This window comes from Poecile atricapillus, chromosome 7 (assembly GCF_030490865.1).
Source record: "Poecile atricapillus isolate bPoeAtr1 chromosome 7, bPoeAtr1.hap1, whole genome shotgun sequence".
Taxonomy (NCBI): Eukaryota; Metazoa; Chordata; class Aves; order Passeriformes; family Paridae; genus Poecile; species Poecile atricapillus.
The window spans coordinates 12,255,885-12,270,500 of record NC_081255.1 but is presented as its reverse complement, the minus strand read 5'-3'; positions in this window follow the sequence as shown (position 1 = coordinate 12,270,500).

Below are 14,616 nucleotides of genomic sequence, written 5' to 3'. Positions count from 1 at the left end.
AAATTAACACTGGACATTTAAGATCAAGATTAGCCTCTCAGGTCATAATCAAACCTCTCCAAAACAAATTTGTGATGAAGGCTTTGTAAGAACCGTGTACTCTGTTTCTGTTTAAAATATCACTCATGTAATGGATTGTCAACATAAAATATTTTCTTGGGGATAAACCAACAAAATAATCTCTTGGCCAAGGGTCAGGAATGGCCTTTTCTTATGCATAAATAAATTTTGCATAAAAGTATTATTTTTGAAGGGAAAGTTTTAAGTACACTTGTTATTAATTTCTATACAGACCAAATTAATGCAACTTGCCTGAAGCTCATGTCCCTGTTCATTCAGGAACTGAAATGTCATCTAGAGCAAGATAGTCTTTTCTTCTAATTAATGTGGTCATGAAACAAATGAAACACAATATGCAAATAAGAACTATGATGACTAAATAAAATGCTGTCCCTCCAGGAACAAAACACTCAAAATGAACTAGTTTTATATAGTTGGTTTTGAAGGGCCCATCTGTTAAAACTGAAAGTATTTTGCTTCAATTACATCTGGTTACTAAGAGGTGCTGTGTTTCACTTATTTCAGGGAAACTTAGGAGACAGATGTTTTTGCTAGAGTTCAGGTCCAGAATGAACTGGGTTATCATATGTTAATCTTAGATATTGGGCCAAGATCAAAATTAAATTCACATTTATATTCACACCTGAAAAACCTCCAGTGTGAATCTATGAATGTTATACAGCCAAAAGACATATTAAAGATTACAGATTTAACCTCTTAATCTTATGATTGCTACAAAATGCCATAAAGCCAATACAAAGAAACCAAACTTACTTACAAAGTGAAGGTGTCTTACACAAATGTAATTCTAAGAAAAACTACTGTTTTAATTCAGTGGTCCCATTTTCATGCAACATATTTAACCTAATCTCCTGGAACACACAACAGTATCTGGCATGATTACTTTAGAAAATACATTTATTAAATAAACATTAGAAAAGGAAGAAAAGTGAGAGGATTCACTAAGAGGAATTCTGTTTCAAGCATTTCCTTGGCCAACTCGTTTTAACAGAGGATGTCCGTTTTGGACTGAAGAGGATGACCCGGTTAGTGACACCTTGATAGCAGAAATTAAACCTGGGATTTTTGAAATGGATCTATATTTTGAAAATGGAGTTTTATCTGCTGGACCCTTCTGGTGCCTAGAGTCTGTGAAAGCCTAGATTCATTTCCTCTTCACAGTGTGTGTCCTCTTTAACCTGTGACATTGAAAGTTCTTATGTTTTTTTTAAAAAATATTGTGTTCCAGATATCCTGGACAAGGTGAAAACAAGATAAGGAAAAAGTGACCATTCCCTCCAGAAAATCTAGAGACCAGCCCATTTGTCTGACATGAAGGAAATCAGTATTTCCTAGAATGAATCAGGTTCAAGACCTGGCATGCAACTTTCTCCATCATAAGCAATTATTCTGACCACCAAATTATGTTCTTAATTAGTTTTGTCCATCTGGACACAAATCTTTTCCAATAAAATCTCTATCAAAACTCTTAGACTCCTGCGAGAAGTCTTAATGTCAAGCTCTTGCTATTTTTCAGTAACACAAAATCTGCTTAATTTGATTTTTCAAATGAGAATTTAAAGCCCCTAGAAAAGTTACAGATACAGAAGGCAGTTTTACTAAAGCAATAAAGAAATCACCATCTGTATAGGCAAAGATGACATTCTGACAGAGTAGACCTTCTAGCTACAAGAGAGCTGGCCAGAACCAGAAAGAAATTAAGAGAAGCAGATTTTTATTTTTTTTCCCCCTCAGTAACACTGTTCAGGAATCAAGGCTTCAGAGCTTCTCAGGCCTAATCCTCACAGTGAATGGAAGTGCTGAACTTCAATTGCAACCACCTGCTTTTAATTTCTTGGGTTTTTTTTTCCCCCAGGTCCCCTACACATGAAAGTTTATTTTTCTTTCTTAGACTGAATGCTTTTTTCCCGCTTATGTTTTCCCTCTCCCTCCTGAAGTCATGAAGGAGAAGTTTTTATGTTCATGTTTTTATCTTCAATGTAGTCAAATTCCAAGTCTAAACAAAAGACTTTGTGTACAATGTACTTTTAAAAATTGATATAAACAAATCTACCTGCTTTTTTCACTTCTCCCTACTTCTGATACCTTCTTGTTGCTGCCTGATTCCTACTTTGACTTTTCTCAGCTTAACCTCTACTTTTATACTCTGCAAAATGCATCTGCTATATCATGCATCCATTTATTCCTTACTCTTTCTTTTCCTACCTTTATTTTCAAGCACTATCTTCAAAATCCAAATTTGTTCTCAATCACAACGATTTAAGGATTTTTTTTCCCCAGAATAATACTTTCATTCCTTAGCTTTAGTATGAAGCAAAATATGTTTGGGTGTTTGAAAGAGCAAGGATCATCCCACCTCCTACATAGTGAATACTAACTTGAGTCATAGGATCTTCTCTCTCTGAAGCCGAGTGCTAAATCTCTGAAGCATTTTTAGAACTCCCATCTTTAGTTTTGCCACAGATGTGTTACATCAGTCTGTTTTGTAGTTTCCTACTTGATGGGAAATCTCCTGCATACTGTACATTTGTACTGCAGTCTGACTTGGAACAGTTCTCCGGGATGATTTTTACATCTGCTCACTGCAGCATAACCCGTATCTCTGCAAGGGACACAATTCATCATTTCCACATTTTTTACTTCATAGATTTTCTACGTGAAGTAGAAACTATAACTATGTAAGATGCCATTGTTGGTATAAGGAGGCAGTTTTAGCAAAGCAAAGGTGGTTTTTCCATTGCTATGTTGCCCATGGAAGCTCAAACACTGTCTGGCAACTATCCTCAAGGGCAACTGTCTGGCCAGCTTCGCAGTGGGCCCCCTGCCATCCTAACAGATGGGCACCAAATGTAAGTAGCCATAAGACCAAATAAGTGCATTTAGTGTGAAACTTGGGGCATAATTCCCAGCCTTGATCACCATATGGCTTTTCCATACAGAGTTGTGATAAATGGGATGTGCAGTGCTAATATAACTTTGAACACGAACAGCATTAAGGAAAATAATAACGAGAATAGGTCCCACCATCTGATAAGCAGCAGGTAAGTTTGGAATTAGCAGGAGCAGTAGAAGAGTAGGATTATTGTGTATCAGCATCTTCCCCACACTTTTATTTCTGTTGATTCAGTAAGCTTTCCATTACTCTACTTCTGAAAAACAAGGAAATGGGCTCCTTCCCTCTCACTCCTCTACAGGGAAGGAGAATGCAAAATAGTGAAAGCTTGTGCCTTCAAGAAAAAACCTTGGACTGATTCACAGTCTCATAACTGAACTGAGCTTACATTTCACAGTCACTTCAATACTGAATTCTGTAGGGCTATTTTAGAAGAGAGGCTTAGGATTTTTATTGGACATGGAAAGCATTTCACCTCCCCTCACCACACAGTATTTCAGACATACCTGATCTAGTGCTCAAGGTAAAAGGGAAGCCAGTAGAACCTATGAGTATATTTGTGGCCACCATCTTTATTGTAACTAATTCTAAGTAATGCATGCCTCACTGCCCATGGATTTTAGTTATTGCAGCAAACTGTGTTTATGTATGCTAACATAAAGGATTGTAAACAAACAGTAAGTACTGAAATATGGGCTTAGGTAAAAGAATGTGGATCTTAAAAAGTCATACATTGGTTTAGAGTATTTTTAGATAGTACTTATGAGTTTTAGTTATTGTCAGCAAAAGATGTTGCTTATGATCTTTGAACAGTAAGAAGTCCTGAAAGTATGAGAACTTTGAAGAAATACTTCATTTAATTTTAAGATTTCAAGTGGAAGGAAATCATATGAAATAGAATTTACCTGGTTATGTTTCTTCCTTTTCTATCATACTCTAGGGTAGAATTCATGGTTGATTTACACTAATCTAAAATGATACTAGTGAAAGAAAAGGAAAATCCCACCTCTCTCATCCACAGTTACATATTTCTACTGGAAAGGGTAGTGCTGCCTCTCAGTGAGGCAGGGATTGAATAGTTTGAGATATTTACAGAACCACCGTCTTAGATAAAAAAGAGGAAATTTTAATGCAGTATAAACCAATACAGATTTTGCTGGAAATAGTTCCAGCTGTGCAGGTGAAAGTCCAACACAATACAGCTCTGTACTCTTGACTCCTAAATCTGGAAGAGGAACACCTTTCATTAATAGATACTTGAATTTGCTTGCTTTCCAACTGTATTCAAATAATCAGCTCTGCTAGCATGAACACTTGCAGAAAGCAAATGTCAAAAGTTGCTTATGTGAACATTTCTGGAAACACAATTTAGGTTTGGCCCTCCAAGAATTTCAGTTGAAACATTTATCTAATTAGGAAAAGAGATAACTGACAGGCAGTATTTAATCAGAATCCTGAAGTAAGCATAATAGAGAATCAATAGAGAATCACATGGTCATGCTTTTGGCTGAGATATATGATCCCTTTCTGAATTCACTTCCTACTTACCTGGAATAAGAAGAGTTAAATTAGTGCCTATTTATACATTCATTATTTAGGCTACCAATAGCTTGTCTATACACTTAGGTATGATTAGAGATCATTACACTGATTTCCTCTTAAGAAGATTGGATCTTTTAATTTTAACTGTTAATATCAAAAGTTTGAAGTTTCAAAAATCAGGGAGTTAACTGGTCAGTATAGTATATTCTGGCAGACCTATGCACTCACAGGAGGTTCCAGTTTATTCACTAGTTGAACAGGTGAGTGACACATTCCAAACATACAAAGAGAACATGTCCTAGTCAGCATCAGAGTATAATTAAGACTGAAAAATCCCCTTGGAGATACAGAATCTACCACAACTATTGGGAGATCAAGTTCACAATAGAGAGAAAGCCTTTGTGCTCCAATTGTGCCTCAGTTAAGAAAGGAGTCCAAAAGTTCCACAGCTTCCTGTTTATGACCTTTCAAAAACTTCCAGGTCCGATTCACTCGATTCACTCAATCTATTTGAAAAGTGTTTTTCTCAGTTGTCAGCCCTGTGACACCGACCTTAAGTACAAGTCAAGGCATGGGCTCCTTTTGATGCCTTAAGTTTTAGCTTTTATATTTTTCAGATCAGTACTGCTTTAGTGCATAACTCTAAAACTCTATAGCCTGTCAGTTACTGTTCTCCAATTTTATTCACACAAAACAATTTCTCTCTAGGTCTGAAACTCAACAACACCTTTTTGTCTCAGGGCCGCAAAAATATAAACAAAAAGTGAATTGGGGGGAGCAAACTGGGGGAATGTGATTGCATTACCTGAAGCTATAATCGGACAATTAACTTCTGATATGCATACAGACCAAACTTTTATCTGCCTGAAAAGCTTGTGTCTGTTGTTCATCTTGGATGTAGTCTCTGTGAGACTCCTGCATTGCCCAAGGTTTTCCCTTTGAAGGCCTTTCAACAGATACCTACCCTTTAACTCTGTCTAGCCTCTGTTCTAGGTAGCCTCTCCAGGTGTCACTTGTGCAACTATGAACACACCACTGAAAATGGCAGATGGAATCATCATTACTCTCGTGATACAATTCACTCCATAACCTAACCATTGTGAAGACTTAAATATGCCAAATCTGTCACATGGAAAGAACAAAAGAAAAGGGACTTGAATAAGATGAAACTAGACATGGGTGAAGTAAATACAACCAGCAAAAACTGTCTAATGGGAATTTATCACCCTATAAAAGCAGAAATACTCATTTAGATAAAAGAAGTTACGAAAGTACTCCTCAAAAGTACAAATAAAGAGATACATTTCCACAACAAAACTAACCTGCAGAACTCACTACCTGCAAGTGATTAGACAAACCAAGAGTTTCATTTGCTTAGTGACCCAGATATTTGTCTGGATACTGAAATTAGAGAGGGTCTTAATGACAAGAGGAAAGTGCTTATCCAGCCCACTGCTTCCTGCTGTAAATCACAAGCTTGTGTGAAGGCAGGGCTGTGCATAAATTTCCCCGATGGCCAGCTGACTCGCAGAAGTTTCTGATGCTGGCAATTCTAGGAGGAGTGAGAGCCAAACAATTCTTGGCTAAATATAGGGTTTACTGCACTGTCCACTTGACTGAGGTGTGCACTCCACTCTGCACAGGCAGATGTGATGCAGAACAAGCCGGCAGGGACACAGCCCTCCCTCTGCACCCTGTTGGTCACTGGCAAACTGGCACAGCACACAGATGACACCCCAATACCCCTCGAGGCCTCAGGGCCCCACTCAGAGCAAAAGTTAACCTGTTAGAGAAGTAAATTATGAAGTATTGGTGCATCTTGAAAGGAAGTCAATTCTATTTAGCAGCAGGTGCATTCACAATATTAGCCACATTTTAAGTATTAAGAAGCAACCAACTTGTAGAGAAAAGCTTTCTCTTTTAGAAAAGGTTCTGGCTTTGTTTGCTTGTTCTACAGTACTCATACTATGTTGTGGATTTAAAGCCCTTTTGAAAAATTAATTTAAAAATAAAATTACTTTCTTTCTACCTAGAATAAACTGGTAATATTTTAAAATGAGTTAAGATTTTTCTCTAATAACTCTTGTTTAAAATCTTTAAAGGACACAAAATTGAGAAATGAATGCAATAGAAATAATTTTTCTGTATAAAAATTCTGTATAAAAATCTGTTTTAAGTCTTCTTCTTCCCAAAATATTTTACTTTCTAAGGTCAATACTTTCTAGTGTCAATAATTCATTCAAAATTGCAAACTGGACAGTGTAGTGACCCTTTCAGATTCCACTTTCATAATCCACAGAATCTTTATATTTAATCTTTTGTTAGAAGACCCCGAAATTCTTTGATGCATGCACATTATTTTCTAGTGATTGCCACCACATGAAAAGGGTGTTAATCCTCTGCTAATTAACAACTTGTTGAGGTCAAAGGGGGTCAGTACTTCACATTTTTGGATTGGGTGAATTTTTTGTTCATTGAACTTCCTGTTCTCATCAGTTCAGGTATTCTGAAATTCTGTTCCCTGTCAGTGACAGCATCCTCTGGCCCTCTTAGCCCAGTAAAGAAAATACTAAAAGGAGATTCATGAGATTCAGTTTGCATGTATTTTTCTACTCTGCAAGTCCTTTTATTACACACACTGTTGCTTCATGCAGTTTAGGTGGTTTATCTAGACAGGACATAGAGTTCCACTGCTTTTGATAGTCCTACTTCATGCTAATAAACATAACACAATACTTATAAAAATAGTTGAAATATTATAAAAGGTATTAAACCCAATCCTTATTGATGGGGGAGAAGGCTGAAAATCATCTTGCCACTTTTATTTATTCATTACTTTAATATATACATATACACATACTTATTTATATAAGTAGTTCTTTTTTGCCTTATTAATTTGAAAAGTAGCTTCATGAACTCCAGAAAATTTTAACTTCTCTCACTGAAATACAGTTATGCTGCCTGATCTGTGTATGTTCTTAAAAAGGTTCTGCAACTTGAAGAAAAGTAGAAACAAGACAGTAGATGCTTTGTTTTGCATTTAGTTCCCACAAACTGGAAAAGGTACATGAGAAAAGGCACTGTAGAAACAGACAAACAAAACTTGATGGGATTTGAAGAGACTATGAAGAAAAAATGCAAAGGGACCAAACCAGTTGATATTCATACAGTAATTAAGACAGGTCTAAGCTTATTAATCCTGACAGTGAGTTCCACAATTTTATGACACATTGTATGAAAAGGCACTTCCTCTCATAAGTAATGAATCTGCTCTATCTTTTTCTAATCTCTCCAGATCAAGCTGAATCGTCCCTTGTGAGAGTTAAGGAATGCAGACACTTCCAAACTCTCTTCTACAGGCTTCAGTACTTATAATTTCTTAAAAAATCATAATCTTTGCAGTTTCCTTTGCCCAAACAAATGCTCTGCATTTACTTGACAGTTTTCATCACCATTTGAACAACCGATATTTTAAAAATACCTTAAAAAGGATGAGTAAATTCTCTTTGGTAACACTGTTTCTTAGTCTAGTTTAAAATGAAATGAAACTGCTTAGAAAAAAAAAAAAAAACACCACCACAGTATAATTTTAATTATAATTTCATCAAAAATTCTTTTAAAAAGTACAAAACCATCTAAACTGAAGTGCAGACTTAGGCATGCCTGTGTAGACCCTGTCACTTATTCCCCTTTATGTAAACAGTATCTCACAGACAGCACTGTAAAGATGAGAGACCATTAGCACATTTCACAAAGGGAAGCAAGTGATTTTATCCTTTTGAATCTTGATTAAGGGAAAAAAAATTATTGAATGGGTTGCTTGGTCCAAAATGATTTTTTTTATCTGGAGCTCAGTAGAACCTCAGCACAACAGAGATGATTCATGATGTGCCTATTGTTTTTTTTTGACAAACGAAATCCCTCCAGGGTGCTGAAGTTGTGCAGCTCTTCCTCAGCCATGTGAAGGCTGAGGCTTTCCCTGCGGTACCCTCACCCAGTGCATACCTTCGGCTCCTGTTACAAGGCACTGCCAGAATCATTTCTGAATGGTTTTGACTGTTGAAATGAAGCAACTTCTGACATTTCATTTATGCATATATTATGTTAAAGTGAAAATAGCTGAAGAAAGAACACTTTTCTTTCTTTTAATGAATCTCTTTTCAGAACTTGATTAAAGAATTTTCCCTTTTTATGAAATTATTAAAACTATTTTTCATTCATTCTGATATTAATTTGTAGTAATAGATTTCTATGTAGTTAAATGAGTAATTCACTTGAAATTCTATTCTTTCCTTAACATATTAACCAAGTAAGGAATGTGAGTGTAAATATTGGCATTAAAACAGTGCCGGTTTCAGCATTAAAAGCAGTTTCATTATTTGAGGAATTGGAGTATTTAGATGAAGTTAAATTAGGCCACAAGAAAATATATTTTTTAAAAAGATGATGACCTAAATGGTGAATTGTGACAGCAGCCAAGTAAATAACTTAACAAGAAAAAGCTTTGCAGAATATTGATTTAATGCATCACTTAAGCAACAGAATATCTCAAACCCACATTATCCATGCTCTATTTCTCTGTACCTTGGACAGTTTATCTATTCACCTCTCTCAAAGGAACAAGCACATATTTCTACATGGATTGTTTGTCTATGATGTACAGTTTTTAGCGCTATGATAAAATTAATCTTCAGAATAATTCTACTTTTGTGAAAGATACTAGTTGGTAGTAATTTTAGAAACTTACTGGAATTAAAGTTACAGAAATTTAACCAAGATACCTAATTATCCTCTTTACTCTGGGAAAATCCATCACTGCAAAAAAAAAAGATTTTCACTATTTTAAAGGACTGCAAACTGCATTTCAGCTTCATTGGAGAGTTTCTAAAAGAGCATTAAAAATACCAAAAATATGATACAAAATTAAACTGATTTTAAATTATGGCTTGAGATGCTACATTTAAGAGAGACTATAACGGTAGTGCTTTCTTTAAGAAAGAGGGCAAAAAGGCAAGAAAAAGTAATGGGGTTTTGGTTTTTGTTTTGTTTTATTTTCTTTTGAAGAAATGAGTAAAAGAATCTAATTTTTAAATTAACATTCTGTTTTATTACCCAAAGTAAAATCTGGTGTTGTAAAGACTATTTTAGCTAAAATTAGACTTTATCAGTGTTATGCCATTTAATATGCATGAATGACATCTTGATGGATAGAGGCATTGGATCTGAATTCTCTGATTTCCTCTCTGAGGCTGCAAAGCTGGAGCTGCTGCCTGACTCCATGTGCCCCAGCTGCCACGGCAGGTTCTGCACGTAGACTGCCCTGTTCCTGCAGCACACGCTCAGAACAGTTCTACCAGGGTCCTACAAGAATTATGAATATTATGAATGAGGTCCTTCCCTACATACCTGTCCTCAGGAAATACTCAAACAATTTTTTCTCCAATATTTTTTTGATTTTTCCTCATTAAGAACTCAATTTTATGAGAAACAGGCTGAGTACCTGTGCCAATCACCAGGGTAACAGAAGCTCAAACAAAATTATGATTTCATGGCATTTTTCAAGAATATGGACAGTCAGAATACTGTCCCAGCATAGGGTTTCAATCACTTTTTATTCGTATCTCATCACAGCCCAGCAAAAGATACGGAGGTAAATTCAATACCGGGGAAATGAACCAGAGCTAAACTCCTTTTTAGCAACACCTATTTCACCAGTCAAAAAGAACTGGTTTTAATTTCCAGGTCTCTTCTCAGTCTTGGAGGGGCTGGCCACAAGCTCTCACTGATTTCCCTGCCTCCCTCCATGCTGTGGTAAAAAGGAACCAAGCTATTTGCAGTCTACACTTTGTAGTATCTGCAAAGCAGATTTAAGGAATTACAGAAGTTACCTCCTGGCCAGTTTTATTTATCTTTTACAGCTAAAGGAGGTTATAAGAGCATTTTTGGAGCCTATTTGACCACCCTTTGTAATCTCTCCAGCTGAGCAAGGCAGGGAATAAGAGTCATCTGTTCACCTCATGTTGATTTGTCATTTGACATCCATGTTAGAGCAACACCCCATAAGAGCAGACACTTTGATGCCACTGCAGCTTTATCTCTGTCAGGACTAGATCTGGGTGCACTATTTACTGAGTATAATTTATTCAGCAGATTTCACCCTTTCTTCAGTTAAAGAGTTCCCTATGCATGTTCTAATTAGAAGAGCTAATTGGCTTAATACTCAAGCACTTCATTCTTACTTGTTCCCTTTGTCCAGAGGTGTCCTGAATAAAGGCAGGGTGAAATCCTGGTGCCACTTAAGACACTGAAACCCACTCTTCTCCCTGATTTCACTAAGGTCAGGATCTCAGTCAAGGTCCCTCAAGCAAGAAACTTCTAGTTCAGACTGTGATAATACCATAAATGAGGTCCATAATTAAGCAATGGGAAGGAACAAACAATACAGAGCAAGGGACCGAGTAATAAGATATTTAGATATCATCATGATGGCTCTATTAAAAAAAAATAAAACGGGTAAAAAACACAACAGAGATTATTTCAAGTAGGTTGACATGCAGGAGGGCTCAGGGTAGGATTTTATTCCCCTAGAAGAATCAGACAAATATGCAAACATACTTTTGCAGCTGGAAATATTTGAACAAGTGCAGTTTGCATTGACTTGCTCCGTCTGCCCCACCACTTTTGTCCCCTCTGTCTACACCTTGTTCGTTAACCAAGGTCAAAACCATCCTGGTAAATGAATTCCTTGCTCTGTAGTGTATAAGAAATTAATCAATCAATACCAAGTATATAATTATATATTAAATGTCATTCCTGGAGTAGCAGTTCTATTCAACTATACAATAATCTATTTCTGAAAGAATCTGTACCCTGCATGCACCTAACAAGGATCAGTGCCTGAAGGCAGTTTAGAACTATATTCTCTGAAATGCCTCATGTTTTGCTAGCAATTTCAAACTCCTCTGTTCTTCAACACTCAGTCACTAAACTATGCTGCTTAAATTATTAAATCCTTTTAATTTAAATTTTCATAAGCTACCAGATGAAAAATGCGCCTCCTTAAAGTAACAGGTCTGACTTCTTGTAAGGAAAACTATGGAATTGTTAGTGCTTTTATGCAGTATTAACATCCTTTAAGGAAACAACAAAATAAATTATTTCATTAAGGAGTAAAATGTGGAAGGCAGATGGTTTAAAAAAACAATTCCTTTTGAAACTGTGCTGGTTTAGGACCACCCAAAACTGGAACAGAAATGGGGCAAACTATCTGCTATTTTGATCCCTAAAAGACTGAGATATCAGACAAGAACTACAAATTAAAAATGAAAAATATCATTACATCAAAATTATTGACAAAGAAAAATAATCTCCAAGATTTATTATCCTGGTCCACAAACAATATATTAATTTTTTAAAAATTGAATATATACTTTACATTAATATATTTTTACTGAAAAAGATGTTGCAGCCACTATAGGCTTGTGTCCTAGTGATGCTTTAATCTCCCCTAGAATACAACAGTTCTGTGCAGCCAGTGCTGTAGGAGTGGGACAGTGCAGGGAATACATTACTTAGTTCAGGGAATTCATATAGTTTGAAATACTTCAACATTTATCTATTTTCTCTGTGAAGAGACAGCTGATTTATCCCAGGGAATAATAGATTCAATAAAAAATATTCAATAGAACATGCAGGATTTTTTTCAATGAATACACTTCTACATTTGATACTGCTAAATATTATCATTCTTTACCAAATACTGGATTGCACATAATTTGATAAGTTCTAGATTTTAAAAGCAATCTTACTTTACAAGGAAATTAAAATAGGAAGTGCCAGTTGCAGACATCTATAAGGAAACAACAGTTTGAGAAATAATTTATAAAATACATATATTTATATATTACTATGGGTTAATTGGGTATGAAAGAACTTGCATCTGAAACCAGAAAAAGCTGCATAACCTTGTAAGAGCAGTTAGAGGGAAAAATTCCTGTTATGGTCACCAAGTTTGTCTGTCCCTATAAAGCCTTCACTTTTTTATGATTAAAACTGAGCCAGCTGAGTAACAGGCAAGTGTCTTTTAGGGAAAATAATTTTTTTTTTATTCTGAAAGGACTTAAAAGAACAAATAATTAAAGAAAAGGGACAAAAATGGAAGAATTTTTTTAAATTAAGGAAATCACCCTGGAAAGAAAAAAGCATTATTCAAAAGAAATTACAAGACTTTCTGGAATACACAGATGTGATATAGAAACTGTTTACCTAACTTTCATTTTTACATTTATCTGATCAAAAGCATGGTTGATTCTAGGTTTATTGATCAAGTTTTTCTGGATAGCCTAATTTTATGGTGACCTCATTTGTAGCCAAGCTTTAAAAGACTCATGTCACTCAATTTTATTTGAAGTATACTGCAGTAACCAACCCACTGTTTAAATAACATTTCATTTTATCTAGAATTTTTATTTTACAAATACTATTTTAATTTTCACTTGAATAAATTAGTAAAAATTCTAGGATCAATTAGTTAATCATCCTGGACTTTTTCCCATTGTATTAAGTTTACCTGAATGAGATCTGAATTCCTCACTAACAGTCCTGCAACCAAAATTAGGTTTATAAATATACAACAACTACAAGCTCAACATATGTATGAATTCCACTATGTAGATCAAGATATCAAGATCATTTTTTTTAATAGTGGTTAAATTACAGCCATATTATCTAAGCTACCCACCAAAAGCTGTTCCTAAGCAAACAGAAAACCTGCAGAGGAAAGAGGAGAAAATCATTCTGACTTTTCACAGAGAGGAAGCAGGGAATCCCAGCTTCCTCTCTGACTGTTGAAAATCTTCCTAGTATCTCATGGTGGTTTCATTCACTACTACAGAAATAAAAGAAACCAAGGAATAAGACTCAGTTGGAAAAAACCAAAAGCAAAACATACACCCCCTCAAAGTTTCACAAAATCCATTATGATATTAACAGCTAAACCCATAGTTTTTCTTTGTGGCAATGGCAGATACTGCAGCCTAGCCTGTCCATCTGGGTCATATACAGCAGAGATGATTTGCTCAGACATTTCAGCTATTTGCACCCCTCCTAGTACAGGAGATGAGAACAAACCTTCGCTGACAACCCTCTTGTACCAGACACATTTGAAAAACTCCTTGTGTTAGCTTTGGGCTGTTCTTAACCAGGGTACAGAACCATTTCCAGAATATGTGCACACACTGCATGTGCATATTTCCAGGCCCTGGTAATTCCTCTCCATGGGCTTTTGAGTGCCCTTCATCCACTTGCTCTCCCTCGACTATTTTCAATGACTTTGCTTCTTCTCTGTCTTTTTCTGGCTTCTCCAGTATCTCCTGGGATTTATTTTTGTCTGATGCTTCTTTGTTTATGCACTACCAATCTCAAGGGATTTTACTAGCAGTGACTAATATAAGCTTGAAACTTTAGCAAATATCACCTACTGCTGAATTATAAAAAACAAAGGTGTATAGAACAGCAAAAATTCTCTGGTAAAGTTGTAAGCAAATACATAGTCTATGAAGTTCAATTCCTTTCCATTGAAAGAAAAATGGAAAGGCTTAAAAATGCTGGGCAACATGAGATCTGCATCATACACATGACAGGACTGCATTTGATTGACTGTCTCAAGGAACAGTTAAAATACGTATTTACAGAAGTATTCATGCAACACATCAACATGCAAACTGCATTAGTGCCTTTATTCTGTTTCTCAAAGAAATTTATCTCAATTTTTGACTTTTGTCTTTCTAAATGCTGTATGCCTTAATAAGAAGAAGACAAGGGACAAATTTGCTGCTCCTCCCAAATAGACATTGAGCTTATATATCCACATGAAAAAAATCAATATCTGTTTTTAAAAGTTATTTGTGAATGCACCGTGTACAAGATGTTCAAGGCCATCCTACTTTTCCTCACCCTTAACCCAACCATCTGCTCTCTAATGCTTCCAGATATTGGAAATGCTCCTTTAGCAACTATAATTTCTAGCTTCAGTCATGTTTTTTCCTTTCTAGTTTTCCTGGCCAGGGAAGCTTAGAAATTCTAAGGAATAGGATCTCTAT